Below are 21,154 nucleotides of genomic sequence, written 5' to 3'. Positions count from 1 at the left end.
AGCCTTGGTCCAAACATGGACAAAAGAGCTGAATTCCAGAGGTGAGGTGAGAGTGACTGCCCTTGACATCAAGGCAGCATTTGACCGAGTGTGGCACCAAGGAGCCCTAGTAAAATTGAAGTCAATGGGAATCAGGGGTAAAACTCTTCAGTGGCTGGAGTCATACCTAGCACAAAGGAAGATGGTAGTGGTTGTTGGAGGCCAATCATCTCAGCCCCAGGACATTGCTGCAGGAGTTCCTCAGGGCAGTGTCCTAGGCCCAACCATCTTCAGCTGCTTCATCAATGACATCAATAAGTACCATTATTCAAGAAGGGGAGTAGGGAAAAACCGGGGAACTACAGGCCAGTGAGCCTAACATCAGTGGTAGGAAAATTATTGGAAAAAATTCTGAAGGACAAAATTAGTCTCCACTTGGAGAAGCAAGGATTAATCAGGGATAGTCAACATGGCTTTGTCAAGGGAAGATCATGTCTGACTAATTTGATTGAATTTTTTGAGGGGGTGACTAGGCGTGTGGATGAGGGTAACGCAGTGGAGGTGGTATACATGGATTTCAGTAAGGCCTTTGATAAAGTCCCGCACAGGAGACTGGTCAAGAAGGTACGAGCCCATGGAGTCCAGGGTGCCTTGGCACTTTGGATACAAAACTGGCTTTCACATCGTTCACCTGACGAAGGAGGAAGCCTCCGAAAGCTTGTGAATTTAAAATAAAATTGCTGGACTATAACTTGGTGTTGTAAAATTGTTTACAATTGTCAACCCCAGTCCATCACCGGCATCTCCACATCATTAGTGGCAGAAGGCAGAGGGTGATGGTCGAAGGTTGTTTTTGTGACTGGAAGCCTGTGGCCAGTGGGGTACCACAGGGATCTGTGCTGGGGCCCTTGCTGTTTGTGGTCTACATTAACGACTTGGATATAAATGTAAAAGGTATGATCAGTAAGTTCGCTGATGATACAAAAATTGGTAGGGTGGTAAATAGCGCGGAGGATAGCCTCAGTCTGCAGGACGATATAGATGGGTTGGTCAGATGGGCGGAACAGTGGCAAATGGAATTTAACCCGGAAAAGTGCGAGGTGATGCACTTTGGAGGGACTAACAAGGCAAGGGAATACACAATGAATGGGAAGACCCTAGGCAAGACAGAGGGTCAGAGGGATCTTGGTGTGCAAGTTCACAGATCCCTGAAGGCGGAGGAACAGGTAGATAAGGTGGTAAAGAAGGCATATGGGATAATTGCCTTTATTAGCCGAGGCATAGAATATAAGAGCAAGGAGGTTATGATGGAGCTGTATAAAACACTGGTTAGGCCACAGCTGGAGTACTGTGTGCAGTTCTGGTCGCCACACTACAGGAAGGATGTGATCGCTTTGGAGAGGGTGCAGAGGAGATTCACCAGGATGTTACCAGGGCTGGAGCGCTTCAGCTATGAAGAGAGACTGGGAAGATTGGGTTTGTTTTCCTTGGAGCAGAGGAGGCTGAGGGGGGACATGATTGAGGTGTCCAAAATTATGAGGGGCACAGATAGGATGGATACTAAGGAGCTTTTTCCCTTCGTTGAGGGTTCTATAACAAGGGGGCATAGATTCAAGATAAAAGGCGGGAGGTTCAGAGGGGATTTGAGAAAGAACTTTTTCACCCAGAGGGTGGTTGGAGTCTGGAACTCACTGCCTGAAAGGGTTGTGGAGGCAGGAACCCTCACAACATTCAAGAAGCATTTGGATGAGCACTTGAAATGCCATAGCATACAAGGCTACGGACCAAATGCTGGAATATGGGATTAGATTAGACTGGGCTTGATGGCCGGCGCGGACACGATAGGCCGAAGGGCCTCTATCCGTGCTGTATAACTCTATGACTCTATGACATTCCCTCCATCATAAGGTCAGAAATGGGTATGTACGCTGATGATTGCACAGTGTTCAGTTCCATTCGCAACCCCTCAGATAATGAAGCAGTCCGAGCCCACATGCAGCAAGAGTTGGACAACATCCAGACTTGGGCTCATAAGTGCAAGTAACATTCGTGCCAGATAACGCAGGCACTAGCGCATATCTAGTGCACCCACCCGTCAAAGAGGCCACAGACTGCAGCAGAATAGGCCAGCTGCTGGGGGCAGGGGCTGTGTCTGGGCCCCTTCTGGAAAGAATACCGAAGTGCCCTAATTCTTTCTCTTAAGGGGTCCAGGCCACGATCTTGGGTCTGGACGCCCAGGTGCGGCCAACATCCAATGTTCAGGGGCACAGTAGGCCTGGTCTGAGCAGGTGCACTGCTGAAAACCATACACCATGTCGCTACACAGAGAGTCCCCCCTCCTGGCCTCATTCTCTCCTGTATCAATGGCCTTGTTTGGGACGGATGGAGGCTTTGCTCCAAGAGTAGGCCCAACACAACTGAGTCCTGGCATAATCTACTGTGTTTCCAATGCACTCCCCCTGGACTTACGGTGGGAGTATGATGGAGGAGCCATGGATTCCTGATGCCAACCCAGCACACTCTCAGCACTGTGCTGAAGTGTCAGCCTAGTTTTTGAATTCCAACCCTTGAGGAGGGCTTGAACCTACCACCTGTTGATTGATACCACGGCTGAAAAGTTTAAATTATGAGGACAGATTGCACAACTCTCTTGATTCAGGAATTGTCCCTTTGGATTGGAAAATTGCCAATGTCACTCCATTATTTAAGAAGGATAAGAGAGATAATCAGGAAATTATAGGCCTATTGGTCTAAAGTCTGTTGTGTGGAAGTTACTAGAATCTTATTAGGGGCTGAGTGACTGAGCACTTAATCAAATATGAGCTGATCAGGGAGAGTCAGTGTGGATTTGTAAAGGGGAAGTCATTTCTAACTAATCTAGTTGAATTTTTTGAGGAGGTAACTAACGTGGTAGATAAGGGAGTGTCTATGGATATTGTTTATATGGACTTCCAGATGGCATTCGATAAGGTTCCACATAACAGACTGTTAACAAAAATGAGAGTGCATTGAATTGGAGGCAATCTATTGACATGGGTAGAGAATTGGTTAGGAGGTAGGAGACAGAGAGTAGGGATAATAGGTGTGTACTCAGATTGGCAGGAAGTGACTAGTGGTGTCCCCCAGGGATCTGTACTGGGGCCTCAGCTTTTCACTATATTTATAAATGACTTAGATGGAGGAATAGAGAGATGTATATCCAAGTTTGCTGACAACACTAAGTTAGGTGGCACAGTAAATAGTGTCGATGGGAGCAGGAAGTTGCAAAGGAACATTGATAGATTAAGTGAGTGGGCAAAACTGTTTTAGATGGAGTTCAATATGGGAAAGTGTGGGGTCATCACTTTGGACCCAAGAAAGACAAATCAGAGTATTTTCTAAATGGTGAGAAGCTAGGAACTGGATGGGCTGAGAGATTTAGGGGTCCAAGTACAGAAATCACAAAAAGCTAGTGGAGAGGTACAAAAAATAATTTAAAAGGCTAATGGAATGTTGTGTCGGGGATGGTGGTGTGTGTCAGCTTCACCTCTGACTTCTGAGCGGTTCGAATCGCTCCCACTCCCTCGGTTCTGGACCTTGGACTTATTTGGGGGTTGTGACAAAAGTGCAGCAGACAACTGGTTTTGGTGCAAGAAACTTTGACCTTTATTCAAGAGAGGAAATACAACACAACAATCTTAACACTAATAAAATGGGGAACACTTCGGTGCACACAAGGGAAATTACAGTAGAAAGATACCTCACCCCTCCCAATCCCACTTTACTCGCCAAGTTGGGCTCTAAAGGACCAGAGATAATGCTCACCAAACGAATCCTTGACAGTTGAGCTGGTTCGTGATTTCGGGGTTCGCTCTATGTGTTGGTTGGTATCTGCCATACCCCGGACACGGTAGAGGACTTCACTGCGTAGCTGGTCAGTCTTCGCGAGTCCGCTGATACGGTAGGGTGCGTCTTGGATCTATCGGGTGAGTACCCACTTTTCTTCGTAAAGTGATAGGATTTAGAGTCTTTTGAGTAGAAAACTCACCCAGGCGTAAGTCAGGAATAGATTGTAGAGTGGAAACTTTGCAGATTTTCGGTTTTCTCCCGAATTGGTTTTCTTTGGTCGCGGTGGCTCAATATTACCCGGTTGGTCGGTGGTAATATTCGGTTGGTTGTTTCGTAAGGCCCTTGTTGCCGCGAGGTGTCCGATGGTCACTGGGGCTGTTGCTCTGGTTTCTTCTTGTGTGTCGGCCTGCTTCTAGAGCTGCTGACCTTCTCTGTTGAACTTCTTTCTGTTGCCCCCTCACCTTGTTGAACTGTTGTCTCCCAAGCTGTCGAACTTCTTGAGAAAATGGGCCTTCAATTATACTAATTGAAGCCTCCTTATCTGCGCGCCAAATCTGACCCGGTTTACTGTAAGATTCTGGCTGGCTCGTTAAGAGTAACTTGTTTATGAAATGTGTGAAGTGGTTTCGGGATGGTTTCATCAGTTGTTGAGCTCTTGTTTGATTGTAGTCATTGTGCTCAGGTTTTGAGTTTCCTGACTGGGCCTGAGATTTCCATGGAGTGGGCTGATTGGATTTGTTTGATGCATGTTTTGGCTGGGTCCTGTAATTTGGGTGGGGACTGCTCTTCCGTGGGTCTATTGTCTGAATGTAAATGTCTGGTAGGGGCTGAGTGAGGTCACACAGTTCCCCAGACAGTTTGATTAACTCCAATACTCAAACCGTCTATTACAGAGGTTGATCCCAACTCCTGTTGCAGCCTTTTTTTCCTTTACAAGCCCAAACGTGCCTTTTTAAAATACCAAATCTTGGTTTTTGACCTTGGATCATCTCTGTTAGGCCCAATATTTCATCACCCTGAAATGGTTAGAAAAGAGTCCAAAGTCCTTTTCTTTACGGTTTTTCCCAAGTTTTGGGGGATCTGTGAATTTTGAGAATCTTACAGTTGGCTAATGGAATGTTGGCCTTTATCTCGAGGGAATACAAAGGGGTGGAAGTTATGTTCCAGCTGTCCAGAACTCTGGTTAGACCACATCTGGAGACTGGTTCAGTTCTGGGCACCGCACCTCAGGAAGGATATATTGGCCTTGGAGGGGGTGCAGTGCAGATTCACCAGAATGATACCGGGCCTAAAAGGGTTTAATTACGAGGACAGGTTTCACAGACTAGGCTTGTATTTCCTCGAGTATAGAAGATTAAGGGGTGATTTAATTGAGGTGTTTAAGATGATTAAAGGATTTGATAGGGTGGATAGAGAGAAACTATTTCCTCTGGTGGGGGAATCCACAACAAGGGGGAATAACCTTAAAATTAGAGCTCGGCCATTCACGGATGGCTGTCATTTCTTTTACACCCTTTTTTCCTCAGTGGAATATATATTTTTTGAAAGTTGTAAAATAACTCCTTGAATGAACACCACTGTTCATGTACCGTCTTACCCTTTAATCTATTTTCCCAGTCCACTTTAATCAATTCCGCTCTCATACCATCATAGTCTCCTTTATTCAAGCTCAGTACGCTTGTTTGAGAATCAACCTTCTCACCCTCTAATTGGATATGGAATGTAACCATGTTATGGTCACTCATTCCAAGGGGATCCTTAACTAGGACATTATTAATTAATCCTGGCTCATTACACAGGACCAGGTCCAAGGTTGCTTTCCCCCTTGTAGGATCAGTTACATACTGCTCAAGAAATCCATCCCTAATACACTCAATAAACTCTTCCTCAAGGCTGCCCTGCCCAATTTGATTTGTCCAGTTAATATGATAGTTAAAATCCCCCATAATTATAGCTGTTCCCTTATTACATGCCCCGACTATTTCCTGATTAATACTTCTTCCAGCAGAGTTGCAACTATTAGGAGGCCTATATACTACGCCCACTAGTGTTTTTTCCCCTTATTATTCCTTATCTCTACCCAAACTGTTTCATTATCCTGATCCTTTGTCCCAATATCATTTCTCTGTATTACAGTGATTCCTTCCTTTACTAACATAGCCACCCCACCTCCCCTTCCTTCCTGCCTGTCCTTCCTGATTGTTAAATAACCTGGCATATTTAATTCCCAGTCGTTGTCACCCTGCAGCCATGTTTCTGTAATGGCCACAAGATCATACCCATACGTAGTTATTTGTGCCGTTAACTCGTCCATTTTGTTACGAATGCTACGTGCATTCAGATAAAGAACTTTCAAATATGTTTTGTGACACTTAGTTCCTGCTTTTTCCTTTATTAACACTTTACCTTTTACTCCATACCTTCTGTCCCTTCCTGAAACGCTTTCCTCTGTCTCCCTGCTCAGGTTCCCAACCCCCTGCCACAGCTTTGATGCTGGGTTAATTGCCTTACGCCTTCTAGTTTTTATTTTTTCTGTCGTGCCTAAAGTACACTTTCTTTCCGCTGCTCTACGCTTTTCCCTTTCACTTGTTCTTGAACAACTGTTTGTACTATTTGTATTGTAGATTTCCCCTGGGTCTTCCCCTCTCTTGCTGCTCTCAACTTTACTCCCTTCTGACTCCCCGCTCAGGTTCCCATCCCCCTGCCACTCTAGTTTAAACCTTCCCCAACAGCACTAGCAAACACCCCCGCGAGGACATTGGTCCTGGTCCTGCTCGGGTGTAACCCGTCCCGCTTGTACAGGTCCCACCTTCCCCAGAACCGGTCCCAATGTCCCTGGAATCTAAATCCCTCCCTTCTACACCATCCCTGCAGCCACACATTCATCCTGTCTATTCTCCTGTTCCTATACTCACTAGCACATGGCACCGGTAGTAATCCTGAGATCACTACCTTTGAAGTCCTGCTTTTTAATTTATCTCCTAACTCCTTAAATTCACCTTGCAGGACCTCATCCCCTTTTTTACCTATGTCGTTGGTACCAATATGGACCACGACTACTGGCTGTTCACCCTCCCCCTCCAGAATGCCCTGCAGCCGCTCCGTGACATCCTTGACCCTCGCACCACGGAGGCAACATACCATCCTGGAGTCTCGTTTGCGGCCGCAGAAACGCCTATCTGTTCCCCTTACAATTGAATCCCCTATCACTATAGCCCTGCCACTCTTCTTCCTCCCCTCCTGTGCAGCAGAGCCACCCGTGGTGCCCCAAACCTGGCTCTTGCTGCTTTCCCCTGATAAGCCATCTCCCCCAACAGTATCTAAAGCAGAATATCTGTTTGAGAGGGAGATGGCCCCAGGGGACTCCTGCTCTACCTGCCTAGTCCTTTTACTCTGCCTGGCGGTCACCCATTTCCTTTCTGCCTGCGTGATCTTTACCTGCGGTGTGACCACCTCACTGAACGTGCTATCCACGATAATCTCAGCATCGCGGATGCTCCACAGTGAGTCCACCCGCAGCTCCAGCTCCGAAAGACGGTTAGCCAGTAGCTGCAGCTGGACACACTTCCTGCACACATGGTCGCCAGGGACACTGGTAGTGTCCATGACTTCCCACATAGTGCAGGAGGAGCATATCACGGGTGCGAGCTCTGCTGCCATGACTTGCCCTTAGACTCTCCGACTCTCCTCCTGCTCTCGGTCTCTCCTTTTATACTGTGCTCACCTCTCGGACTCTCCTGCAGCACCTGTGACGTCTCACAGTAGTGGTCTCTTGGTGCAGGTCTGCTGCTGCTTTTATTCCCCGATCTCAGTCTTCTACTCTCAGGTCCACTGCCGCTCTGGGGAAAAAGTTCGGAAAAGCGAGGCAAAGCAGCACCTCCTTCCCCCACTTCACCGAACTCCCACACTCACCAGACTCAGTTCACACTGTGTATCCGCACACCGTGCTGTTCGCACTGACAGGCCCCTGTATTTCTACAGTTGAGACTCAGACGAGTCAGGCCTGCCCCACCTTCAAGTACCAGTTGAATCTAGCTAACCAATTAACTTGCTACAGCAGCTCTCTCTGCTGAAGCCTGACAGAAACTTAAAAATTTAAACTTTAAAATTGAACTTAAACAGTTAATAGCAATTGAACTTAAACAGTTGGAAGCAATATGCACTAGATTTTAAAGAGATTAACCCTTAAACTCCCACAAGAGATTAACCCTTAAACTCCCACACTCACCAAACTCAGTTCACACTGTGTATCCGCACACCGTGCTGTTCGCACTGACAGGCCCCTGTATTTCTCCCTGCACACGTGGCTCATGACACCTCTGAGGAACCCCACCACCGAGCAACAGCATTAATGTAACGACAGCCACATTGCCACCAGGTTTACAATTGAGCATGCTATGGGGCTGCTCAAGATGTGATTTAGGTGCCTTGATCATTCTGGGGGAGGGCTTCAATACGCACCAGACAGAGTGGGACGCATTATAGTCGTCTGTTGTGCCCTGCACAATATGGCACAACAGAGAGGGGTACCGCTGGAGGAGGCCCCATCCACATCTGTCACCCACATTGATGAGGAGGCGGAGGAGGCAGAGGAGGAAGTAGAGGAGAAGGAGCAAACTTTGGGCAGAACAGCGGCTCACCTGGCTGCTCGTGAGGCCAGGGAGTCACTGTTCTAACATCAGACAGTGTGAAGAGTCAGTCCTCACCACCTGGATAGAGCAGCGCCCACACCAGGCCGCCCACCCCTCCCTGCAACTACACATACACCCACTGTCAAGTGACCCAATGGGTGGCATCAAGTGTGGGCGTTCATGGTGAACCTCATGAAAGGGCCCTATTACAGAAGCCAGTCAAGAATGGCCACGACTGGCAGTAGTGGTGACAATAATAATATTTAATGTGCGTTTCACAAAAATCAAATATAAATAAAAAACATGACCAACCGTCAAATACCCTTGTGTGTCCCCTTCGTGATTACAAAACCTTTGCCTTTCATTCCGACTACTTCTATGTAGTGCCTCCCCTGTGGCTGCAGCAGAGGTAGTGGCAGGTTGCTCTTGTTCATGCCCTGACCGATTAGATGCTTTGGGCCAACGCCCTCTGGGTTTCGGTGCCCGTGAGGGCCCCTCCAAGGACTGCTCCACCTGCACCTGTGCAGGGGCAGACTCGGCCACCTGGAGAGGAGGCAGCATTGTGGGTACTGGTTGAGAGGAGGGCAACGGGTGAGACTTGGGAGTGCTTTGAGTGGCGTCCCCACTTCCAAGTCCTCTTTCACCATCATCCCTCTCCTGGGCGAGGCCCACATCACTCCTACCACCCTGCTGGACGACAGTTTGGAGGACATGTGTGAAGCCTTGTAAGGCCAGTGCTAGTGTATCTGCCTGCCTGTTTAAGGCGCCTGAATGTTGCTCACCCTGAGTCCGAACGGTCGTTGTCAGGGCCTGGATGGACTCATTGGTGAGCCGTGCTTGAAGCTCAATGGAGGCTAGCCTTCCCTCCATCGCAGACATTCCCGCACTTACCCACGGCACTATCTCAGAGATTCCCTCACGTCCCTGTGACATTATCTCAGAGATTCCCTCCTGTACCTGTGCCACCATTCCACTCATGCAGGAGTTGGACTCCTCCATCCTCTGCGCGATTGTGGAGAGTGCGCGTGGCACCTGTTCCAGCACCTCGCAAATGTGCTGCTGTCCCTCGATCATTCTCCCTTTAAAGGATGGCCCCCAGGGTTCAGCATCTGTGTCCAGCTGAGCAGAGCCTGGAGAGGAGTGCTCCCACCGATGCGGACTCTCCACAGCTGTCTGCTCGTGCTCACATGTGGTAACTCACAATGTGCGACTAACTGAGGATGGGGACCCACCGAGGTGTGTGTATCTGCACTGGTGGATGGCTCGCTCAGATGTGACGGTGCCCCCTCAGAGGCCGGCAGGTCCTCTGCGGAATCGTCCTCCGCCATCACAGCAGTCACTGAAGGCCCTGTAAGAGAACAGAAGGCAATATTATGCATGATCACAGATCTGTCCTGTTGCGATGAGCATACTGAGGTGCTGAAGATGGCAAGGCATGTAAACATCAATTCATATTGTGTGTGCTGAATGTTAAAGTTCTGTCACCAGACGTTTGTCGGGTGCCAGTCTTGGTGTCCCCCGGTGGACAGGCACTCGAGGATGTGGCTCAGCTCCAGAGCCTCCTGCTTCGCGTCCGTGAGGACGACGATTTGTTGCGGCCCCCCCCTCCGGTCCTCGCCCTCTCCCGTGCATTCTGGGCTCTCTTCTCCTATAAGGGGAGAAAGTACAGATGGGTGAGTAAATGATGGTGACGTGGCCAACCAATGAATGCATTGGTTTGGGTGAGGCTGACCGTGAAAGAGATGCATCAGAGGGTGAGTATGAGACAGAGCCATGACACAGTGTGAAGATTGGGTTGAGTGGTAGTGGTGGGATGAGTACTGGGGAGGTGAGGAAGTAGTGAAGAAGTGCAGGTAAGATGAGGATGAGCTTTGAGTGGGTGTGAGGGGTGATGTGATAGAGTAGTTTTGGCAGTGCAGAATGAGTTGTGGGGTGGGGACAGTGATGTGGAAAATGGAGTGTAGGAGAATGAGTAAGTGTACTCACTTTGACTGACCTGGTTAGGTCATTGAAGTGCTTCCTGCACTGGATCCAGGTGCGGGAGATGTTACTGCTGCTGGTGACCTCCTCTGCCACCTCGAGCCAGGCCTTCTTGGCGGCAGAGGAAGTGTTTGGGAGGAAAAATAAAAAAGCAAAATATTATTTGAATGGAGAAATACTACAAAGTGCTGCGGTACAGAGGGATCTGGGTGTCCTTGTACATGAAACATAACAAGTCATCATACAGGTGCAGCAGGTAATCCGGGAGGCAAATGGGATGCCTTTATTTCTAGGGGGATAGAGTATAAAAGCAGGGAAGTCATGCTACAACTGTACAGCGTGAGACCACACCTGGAGTACTGCGTACAGTTCTGGTGCCCTTATTTAAGGAAGGACATATTTGCATTGGAGGCAGTTCAGAGAAGGTTCACTAGGTTGATTCCGGGGATGGAAGGGTTGTCTTATGAGGAAAGATTGAACAGGTTGGGTCTATACTCATTGGAGTTTAGAAGAATGAGAGGAGATCTTATTGAAACATACAAGATTCTGAGGAGACTCGATAGGGTAGATGCTGAGAGGATGTTACCCCTCATGGGGGAATCTAAAACTAGGGGGCATAGTCTCAGAATAAGGGGTCACCCGTTTAAGACGGAAATTAGGAGGAATTTCTTGTCCCAGAGTGTTGTGAATCTTTGGAATTCTTTACTCCAAAAAGCTGTGGAGGCTGAGTCATTGAATACATTCAAGGCTGAGTTAGACACATTTTTGATCAGCAAGGGAGTCAAAGGATATGGGGAAAAGGCGTGAAAGTGGAGTTGAGGTAAAAATCAGATCAGCCATGATCTCATTAAATGGCAGAGCAGGCTCGAGGGGCCGAATGGCCTAGTCCTGCTCCTACCTCTTATGGCAGAGACAGGCCACTTCCTCCTGTCTGCCTGTTAGAAGACATCCCTCCTCCTCCTCATCCCATCCAGTAGGACCTGGAGTGAGGCATCACTGAATCTAGGAGCAGCCTTTCCCCTGGGCTGCTCCATTGTGGTCTGTGGGTGTTTGTTCCAGGAGCAGCCAATGGAGGACTGCCCCTTTAAATAAGGCTCCTCCAGCTGACAGCATGTGATGCGGGTGCGCAGTCCGCCCGCTGCGCAGCTTTCGGACGGCGAACCTGGAAGCCACGGTAAGTTGCTCCAATTGACCCGTGATCACGTGGGAAACGGACAGATTTTATTGGGCGGGTTACCCACGTGCCCAATCACCCCTCCCCCCCAGCTGCCCTCCCACCTCCCCGCTAATATCGGGGCCTTTGTGTCCTCCTCACAGCTTACTTTCCCACCTAGCTTCGTTTCATCAGCAAACTTGTATGCATTACACTCGGTCCCTTCATCCAAGTCATTAATGTAGATTGTAAATAGCTGAGGCCCAAGCACTGATCCTTGCGGCACCCCACTAATTACAGCCTGGCAACCCGAAAATGACCCGTTTATCCCTACTCTCTGTTTTCTGTCTGTTAACCAGTTGTCTATACATAACAATATGTTACCCCCAACACCAAGAGCTCTTATCTTGTGTAACAACCTTTTGTGTGGCACTTTATCGAATGCCTTTTGAGTACACAGCTATGGCTCAGTTGGTAGCACTCTCACCTCTGAGTCAGAAGATCATAGGTTCATAGTCCCACTCCAGAGACTTGAGCATAAAATCTAGGCTGACACTCCAGTGCAGTATCGAGGGAGTGCTGCATTGTTGGAGGTGCCATCTTTCAGATGAGGTGTTAAACCAAGAACTCATCAGGTGAATGTAAAAGATTCCATGGCACTGTTTTGAAGAAGAGCAGGGGAGTTCTCCCCGGTGTCCTGGCCAATATTTATCCCTCAACCAACATCACTAAAAAACAGATTATCTGATCATTATCTCATTGCTGTTTGTGGGATCTTGCTACGTGCGAATTGACTGCTGCGTTTCCTACATTACAATAGTGACTACACTTCAAAAATACTTCATTGACTGTGAAGCATTTTGGGACGTCCTGAGGTGGTGAAAAGCGCTATATAAATGCAAGTTCTTTCTTTCTTTTACTACATCAACTGGTTGCCCTTTATCTACCCTGCTAGTTACATCCTCAAAAAATCCTCTAACACGATTTCCCTTTCATAAAACCATGTTGACTCTGCCTAATCATATTATGATTTTCTAAGTGCTCTGTTACCATGTCCTTCTAGCATTTTCCCTACTACTGATGTCAGGCTAACTGGCCTGTAGTTCCCTGTTTTCTCTCTCCCTCCTTTCTTGAATAACGGGGTTACATTTTCTATCTTCCAATCCGCTGGGACCATTCTAGACTCTAGGGAATTTTGGAAGATCACAACCAATGCATCCACGATCTCTGCAGCCACCTCTTTTAGAACCCTAGGATGTAGGCCATCAGGTCCAGGGGATTTGTCGGCTTTTGTCCCATTAATTTCTCCAGTACTTTTTCTATAGTGATATTAATTACTTTAAGTTCCTCACTCTCATTGGAGCCTTGATTCCCCACTATTTCTGGTATGTTTTTTGTGTCTTCTACTGTGAAGACAGATACAAAATATTTGTTTAACATCTCTGCCATTTCCTAATTCCCCATTATAATTTCTCCTGTCTCAGCCTCTAAGGGACCAACGTTTACTTTTGCTAATCTCTTCCTCTTTACATACTTGTAGAAGCTCTTTCAATCTGTTTTTGTATTTCTGGCTAGTTTACTTTCAGATTCTATTTTCTCCCTCTTTATCAATTTCTTGGTCATCCTTTGCTGATTTCTAAAACCCTCCCAACCCTCAGGCTTACTACTCTTGGCAACATTATAGGCCTCTTCTTTTAATTTAACACTATCCATAACTTCTCCAGTTAGACACGGATGAATCACTTTTCCCGTGGAGTTTTATTCCTCAAGGGAATTTTTGTTGAGAATTATGAATCATTTCTTTAAACGTTCACCATTGCTTATCTACTGTCACATCTTTTAATCTAATTTCCCAATCTACCTTAGCCAACTCGCCCCTCACACCTATGAAATTGGCTTTGGATATGGATCAAAGACAAGTAAATAGAGTTGAGGTAGCGACTGATCTGATTGAATGGCTCGAGGGGTTGAATGGCCTGCTCCTGTTCCTATGTTCCTATAAGGTGAGAGTGCTACAGTCTGATCCAGGCTGATACTGAAAGGTGAGCATCCAGAACAAAACTACATGCCCACTTCAGTTTCCCCACTTGAAGGTGATCCATCAATTTACGTCAATCATCGATCATTGTGGTTTGTTTGTAAGAAAGAAAAGAAAGAACTTGCATTTAAGCCACATTTTTCTCAATTTCAGGCCGTCCCAAAGTGCTTTGCATGCAATGTACTTTTAAAGTGTAGTCACTGATGTAGGAAATATGGCAGCAAATTTGCGCACAGCAAGATCGCACAAACAGCTGTGAGTAAAATGCCAATTAATTTGTTTTAGTGATGTTGGTTGAGGGATAAATATCATCCAGCACTTTGGGGAGAACTCCCTGCTCTTCATCAAAATAGGGCCGGGAATCTTTTACGTCCAGCTGAGAAGGCAGACTCAATTTAACGTCTCATTCGAAAGACTCCCTCAGTACCGGACTGGAGTGTCAGCCTGGATTATGCGCTAAAGTCTCATGCACATGTTGGAAATGTAAAAGAGATAAAGGTGCATTTTATTGGGAATGTCACTGAACTAAGAATTTTTGGAAAAAGGTCCTCAGAATTATTGGAATGAGGCCCAGAAGTAACGTCATCAGGGTTCAAGGTTCTTAACTGGTGCCATAACATCTCAAAATATAAAAAGATTTATTGGAATACAACTGTTAATAGAAGGAAAGCAAAATGTTTTTATCATGTAAGAGTCAGGAGGTCCCATCTATAAATAGGTGAAAATCGGATTTGCCTGGGCAATATTCCTTAGAAAGAATCACATATTGCCCTGCCTGATTGGTCAGTGTGTAAATGTTGTCCAATTCATTCACACCAGGGAGCTTCCTGCTTGAATCCCTGACCTGTTCTGCAGTACCTGATCTCACACAATACTGCTTTACAGTTAGTTTCAGTATCCCAGGCAGAGGATGGGAAATCAATGCCATGGTTCCCTCTTCTGATCATTAGCCAGTGAAAGGTACATGTGAGTCAGTGCGGATTAACGCACAGGGCAATGGAACCAATGCCCAGGGACCCCAGCCAAGAACAGGGCCCCCAATATACCTCACCAAAATGCAAAAAACTGCATATAATTGGTGCAGCAACAACAACAACTTGTATTTATATAGCACCTTTAATGTAGTAAAATGTCCCAGGGTGCCTCACAGGAGCGATTATCAAAAATTTGACACTGAGCCACATAAGGAGATTTTAGGACAGGCGACCAAAAGCTTGGTCAAAGAGATAGGTTTTAAGGAGCGTCTTAAAGGAGGAGAGAGAGGTAGAGAGGCGGAGAGGTTTAGGGCGGGAATTCCAGAATCCAGGGCCTAGGCAGCTGAAGGCACGGCCACCAATGGTGGAGTGATTAAAATCAGGGATGCGCAAGAGGCCAGAATTGGAGGAGCACAGAGATCTCGGAGGGTTGTGGGCTGGAGGAGATTACAGAGATAGGGAGAGGCGAGGCCATGGAGGGATTTGAAAACAAGGATGAGAATTTTAAAATCGAGGCGTTCCCGGACCGGGAGCCAATGTAGGTCAGCGAGCACAGGGGTGATGGGAGAATGGGACTTGGTGCGAGTTAGGATACGGGCAGCAGAGTTTTGGATGAGCTCAAGTTTATGGAGGGTGGAAGATGGCAGGTCGGCCAGGGGAGCATTGGAATAGTCAAGAGGTAACAAAGGCATGGATGAGGGTTTCAGCAGCAGATGAGATGAGGCAGGGGTGGAAACAGGCGATGCCATGGAGGTGGAAGTAGGTGGCCTTGGTGATGGAGAGGATATGTGGTCAGACACTCATCTCAGGGTCAAATAGGACACCAAGGTTGCGAACAGTCTGGTTCAGCCTCAGACAGTGGCCAGGGAGAGGGATGGAGTCAGTGGCGAGGGAACGGAGTTTGTGGCGGGGACCGAAGACAATGGCTTCGGTCTTCCCAATATTTAATTGAAGGAATTTTCTGCTCATCCTGTACTGAATGTCGAACAAGCAGTGTGACAATCAGAAACAGAGGACGGGTCGAGAGAGGTGGTGGTGAGGTAGAGCTGGGTGTCGTCAGCGTACATGTGGGACCTGACGTCGTGTTTTCGGATGTTGTCGCTGAGGGGCAGCCTGTAGATGAGAAATAGGAGAGGGCCAAGGATAGATCCTTGGAGGACTCCAGAGGTGACGGTGCTGGAGCGGGAAGAGAAGCCATTGCAGGTGATTCTCTGGCTACGACTGGATAGATAAGAATGGAACCAGGCAAGGGCAGTCCCACCCAGCTGGACGATGGAGGAGAGGCATTGGAGGAGGATGATGTGGTCAACCGTGTCAAAGACTGCAGACAGGTGGAGAAGGATGAGGAGGGACAGTTCACCACGGTCACTGTCACATAGGATGACATTTGTGACTTTGATAAGGGCTGTGACAGTTCTGCGCCAGGGACAGAAACCAGATTGGAGGGATGCAACCATGGAGTTGCAGGAAAGATTGGGGAGATGACATCACGTTCAAGGACTTCGGAGAGGAAAGAGAGGTTGGAGATGAGTCAGCAGTTTACAAGGACAAAGGGATCAAGGGTCAAGCAATTTAATTTAAGTGTAGTGTATTGTAATATGACTTGCTTTACTATTAATACAGTGTGTAGACATTCTAATGGCCAATTAATACAGTGTGCAGACATTCTAATGGCCAATTAATACAGTGTGCAGACATTCTAATGGACAATTAATACAATGTGTAGACATTCTAATGGTCAATTAATACAGTGTGTAGACATTCTAATGGTCAATTAATACAGTGTGTAGACATTCTAATGGTCAATTAATACAGTGTGTAGACATTCTAATGGTCAATTAATACAATGTGTAGACATTCTAATGGTCAATTAATACAGTGTGTAGACATTCTAATGGTCAATTAATACAGTGTGTAGACATTCTAATGGTCAATTAATACAGTGTGCAGACATTCTAATGGCTAATTAATACAGTGTGTAGATATTCTAATGGCTAATTAATACAGTGTGTAGATATTCTAATGGTCAATTAATACAGTGTGTAGATATTCTAATGGCTAATTAATACAGTGTGTAGACATTCTAATGGCTAATTAATACAGTGTGTAGACATTCTAATGGCTAATTAATACAGTGTGTAGACATTCTAATGGTCAATTAATACAGTGTGTAGACATTCTAATGGTCAATTAATACAGTGTGTAGACATTCTAATGGTCAATTAATACAGTGTGTAGATATTCTAATGGCAAATTAATGCAGTGTGTAGGCATTCTAATGGCTAATTAATACAGTGTGTAGATATTCTAATGGCCAATTAATACAGTGTGTAGACATTCTAATGGTCAATTAATACAGTGTGTAGACATTCTAATGGTCAATTAATACAGTGTGTAGATATTCTAATGGCAAATTAATGCAGTGTGTAGGCATTCTAATGGCTAATTAATACAGTGTGCAGACATTCTAATGGCAAATTAATGCAGTGTGTAGGCATTCTAATGGCTAATTAATGCAGTGTGTAGATATTCTAATGGCTAATTAATACAGTGTGTAGATATTCTAATGGCCAATTAATACAGTGTGTAGACATTCTAATGGTCAATTAATACAGTGTGCAGACATTCTAATGGCCAACTAATGCAGTGTGCAGGCATTCTAATGGCTAATTAATACAGTGTGTAGATATTCTAATGGTCAATTAATACAGTGTGTAGATATTCTAATGGTCAATTAATACAGTGTGTAGACATTCTAATGGTCAATTAATACAGTGTGTAGACATTCTAATGGCCAATTAATGCAGTGTGTAGGCATTCTAATGGCTAATTAATACAGTGTGTAGATATTCTAATGGCCAATTAATACAGTGTGTAGACATTCTAATGGTCAATTAATACAGTGTGTAGATATTCTAATGGCTAATTAATACAGTGTGTAGACATTCTAATGGTCAATTAATACAGTGTGCAGACATTCTAATGGTCAATTAATACAGTGTGTAGATATTCTAATGGTCAATTAATACAGTGTGTAGATATTCTAATGGCGAATTAATACAGTGTGTAGACATTCTAATGGTCAATTAATACAGTGTGTAGATATTCTAATGGTCAATTAATACAGTGTGTAGATATTCTAATGGCTAATTAATACAGTGTGTAGACATTCTAATGGTCAATTAATACAGTGTGCAGACATTCTAATGGTCAATTAATACAGTGTGCAGACATTCTAATGGCCAATTAATGCAGTGTGTAGGCATTCTAATGGTCAATTAATACAGTGTGCAGACATTCTAATGGTCAATTAATACAGTGTGTAGGCATTCTAATGGTCAATTAATACAGTGTGTAGATATTCTAATGGTCAATTAATACAGTGTGTAGATATTCTAATGGCTAATTAATACAGTGTGTAGACATTCTAATGGTCAATTAATACAGTGTGCAGACATTCTAATGGTCAATTAATACAGTGTGCAGACATTCTAATGGCCAATTAATGCAGTGTGTAGGCATTCTAATGGTCAATTAATACAGTGTGCAGACATTCTAATGGTCAATTAATACAGTGTGCAGACATTCTAATGGTCAATTAATACAGTGTGCAGACATTCTAATGGCCAATTAATGCAGTGTGTAGACATTCTAATGGCTAATTAATACAGTGTGTAGATATTCTAATGGCCAATTAATACAGTGTGTAGACATTCTAATGGCTAATTAATACAGTGTGTAGACATTCTAATGCTCAATTAATACAGTGTGTAGACATTCTAATGGCCAATTAATACAGTGTGTAGATATTCCAATGGTCAATTAATACAGTGTGTAGACATTCTAATGGCTAATTAATACAGTGTGTAGACATTCTACTGGCCAATTCATACAGTGTGTAGACATTCTAATGGCCAATTAATACAGTGTGTAGACATTCTAATGGTCAATTAATACAGTGTGTAGACATTCTAATGGCCAATTAATACAGTGTGTAGACATTCTAATGGCCAATTAATACAGTGTGTAGACATTGTAATGGCCAATTAATACAGTGTGTAGATATTCTAATGGTCAATTAATACAGTGTGTAGATATTCTAATGGCTAATTAATACAGTGTGTAGACACTCTAATGGCCAATTAATACAGTGTGCAGACATTCTAATGGTCAATTAATACAGTGTGTAGATATTCTAATGGTCAATGAAAACAGTGTGTAGACATTCTAATGGCCAATTAATACAGTGTGCAGACATTCTAATGGTCAATTAATACAGTGTGTAGACATTCTAATGGCTAATTAATACAGTGTGTAGACATTCTAATGGTCAATTAATACAGTGTGTAGACATTCTAATGGCCAATTAATGCAGTGTGTAGGCATTCTAATGGCTAATTAATACAGTGTGTAGATATTCTAATGGCCAATTAATACAGTGTGTAGACATTCTAATGGTCAATTAATACAGTGTGTAGATATTCTAATGGCTAATTAATACAGTGTGTAGACATTCTAATGGTCAATTAATACAGTGTGCAGACATTCTAATGGTCAATTAATACAGTGTGTAGATATTCTAATGGTCAATTAATACAGTGTGTAGATATTCTAATGGCGAATTAATACAGTGTGTAGACATTCTAATGGTCAATTAATACAGTGTGTAGATATTCTAATGGTCAATTAATACAGTGTGTAGATATTCTAATGGCTAATTAATACAGTGTGTAGACATTCTAATGGTCAATTAATACAGTGTGCAGACATTCTAATGGTCAATTAATACAGTGTGCAGACATTCTAATGGCCAATTAATGCAGTGTGTAGGCATTCTAATGGTCAATTAATACAGTGTGCAGACATTCTAATGGTCAATTAATACAGTGTGTAGGCATTCTAATGGTCAATTAATACAGTGTGTAGATATTCTAATGGTCAATTAATACAGTGTGTAGATATTCTAATGGCTAATTAATACAGTGTGTAGACATTCTAATGGTCAATTAATACAGTGTGCAGACATTCTAATGGTCAATTAATACAGTGTGCAGACATTCTAATGGCCAATTAATGCAGTGTGTAGGCATTCTAATGGTCAATTAATACAGTGTGCAGACATTCTAATGGTCAATTAATACAGTGTGCAGACATTCTAATGGTCAATTAATACAGTGTGCAGACATTCTAATGGCCAATTAATGCAGTGTGTAGACATTCTAATGGCTAATTAATACAGTGTGTAGATATTCTAATGGCCAATTAATACAGTGTGTAGACATTCTAATGGTCAATTAATACAGTGTGCAGACATTCTAATGGCCAATTAATGCTGTGTGCAGACATTCTAATGGCCAATTAATACAGTGTGTAGATATTCTAATGGTCAATTAATACAGTGTGTAGACATTCTAATGGCCAATTAATACAGTGTGTAGACATTCTAATGCTCAATTAATACAGTGTGTAGACATTCTAATGGCCAATTAATACAGTGTGTAGATATTCCAATGGTCAATTAATACAGTGTGTAGACATTCTAATGGCTAATTAATACAGTGTGTAGACATTCTACTGGCCAATTCATACAGTGTGTAGACATTCTAATGGCCAATTAATACAGTGTGTAGACATTCTAATGGTCAATTAATACAGTGTGTAGATATTCTAATGGCCAATTAATACAGTGTGTAGACATACTAATGGCCAATTAATACAGTGTGTAGACATTCTAATGGCCAATTAATACAGTGTGTAGACATTGTAATGGCCAATTAATACAGTGTGTAGATATTCTAATGGTCAATTAATACAGTGTGTAGATATTCTAATGGCTAATTAATACAGTGTGTAGACACTCTAATGGCCAATTAATACAGTGTGCAGACATTCTAATGGTCAATTAATACAGTGTGTAGATATTCTAATGGTCAATGAAAACAGTGTGTAGACATTCTAATGGCCAATTAATGCAGTGTGCAGACATTCTAATGGCCAATTAATGCAGTGTGTAGACATTCTAATGGCCAATTAATACAGTGTGCAGACATTCTAATGGTCAATTAATACAGTGTGTAGACATTCTAATGGCTAATTAATACAGTGTGTAGACATTCTAATGGTCAATTAATACAGTGTGTAGACATTCTAATGGCCAATTAATGCAGTGTGTAGGCATTCTAATGGCTAATTAATACAGTGTGTAGATATTCTAATGGCCAATTAATACAGTGTGTAGACATTCTAATGGTCAATTAATACAGTGTGTAGATATTCTAATGGCTAATTAATACAGTGTGTAGATATTCTAATGGTCAATTAATACAGTGTGTAGATATTCTAATGGTCAATTAATACAGTGTGTAGATATTCTAATGGCGAATTAATACAGTGTGTAGACATTCTAATGGTCAATTAATACAGTGTGTAGATATTCTAATGGTCAATTAATACAGTGTGTAGATATTCTAATGGCTAATTAATACAGTGTGTAGACATTCTAATGGTCAATTAATACAGTGTGCAGACATTCTAATGGTCAATTAATACAGTGTGCAGACATTCTAATGGC

The sequence above is a fragment of the Heptranchias perlo genome, chromosome 7 (genome assembly GCF_035084215.1).
Source record: "Heptranchias perlo isolate sHepPer1 chromosome 7, sHepPer1.hap1, whole genome shotgun sequence".
Classification (NCBI taxonomy): domain Eukaryota; kingdom Metazoa; phylum Chordata; class Chondrichthyes; order Hexanchiformes; family Hexanchidae; genus Heptranchias; species Heptranchias perlo.
The sequence above is the reverse complement of the archived record's forward strand: the minus strand, read 5'-3'. Positions refer to the sequence as shown.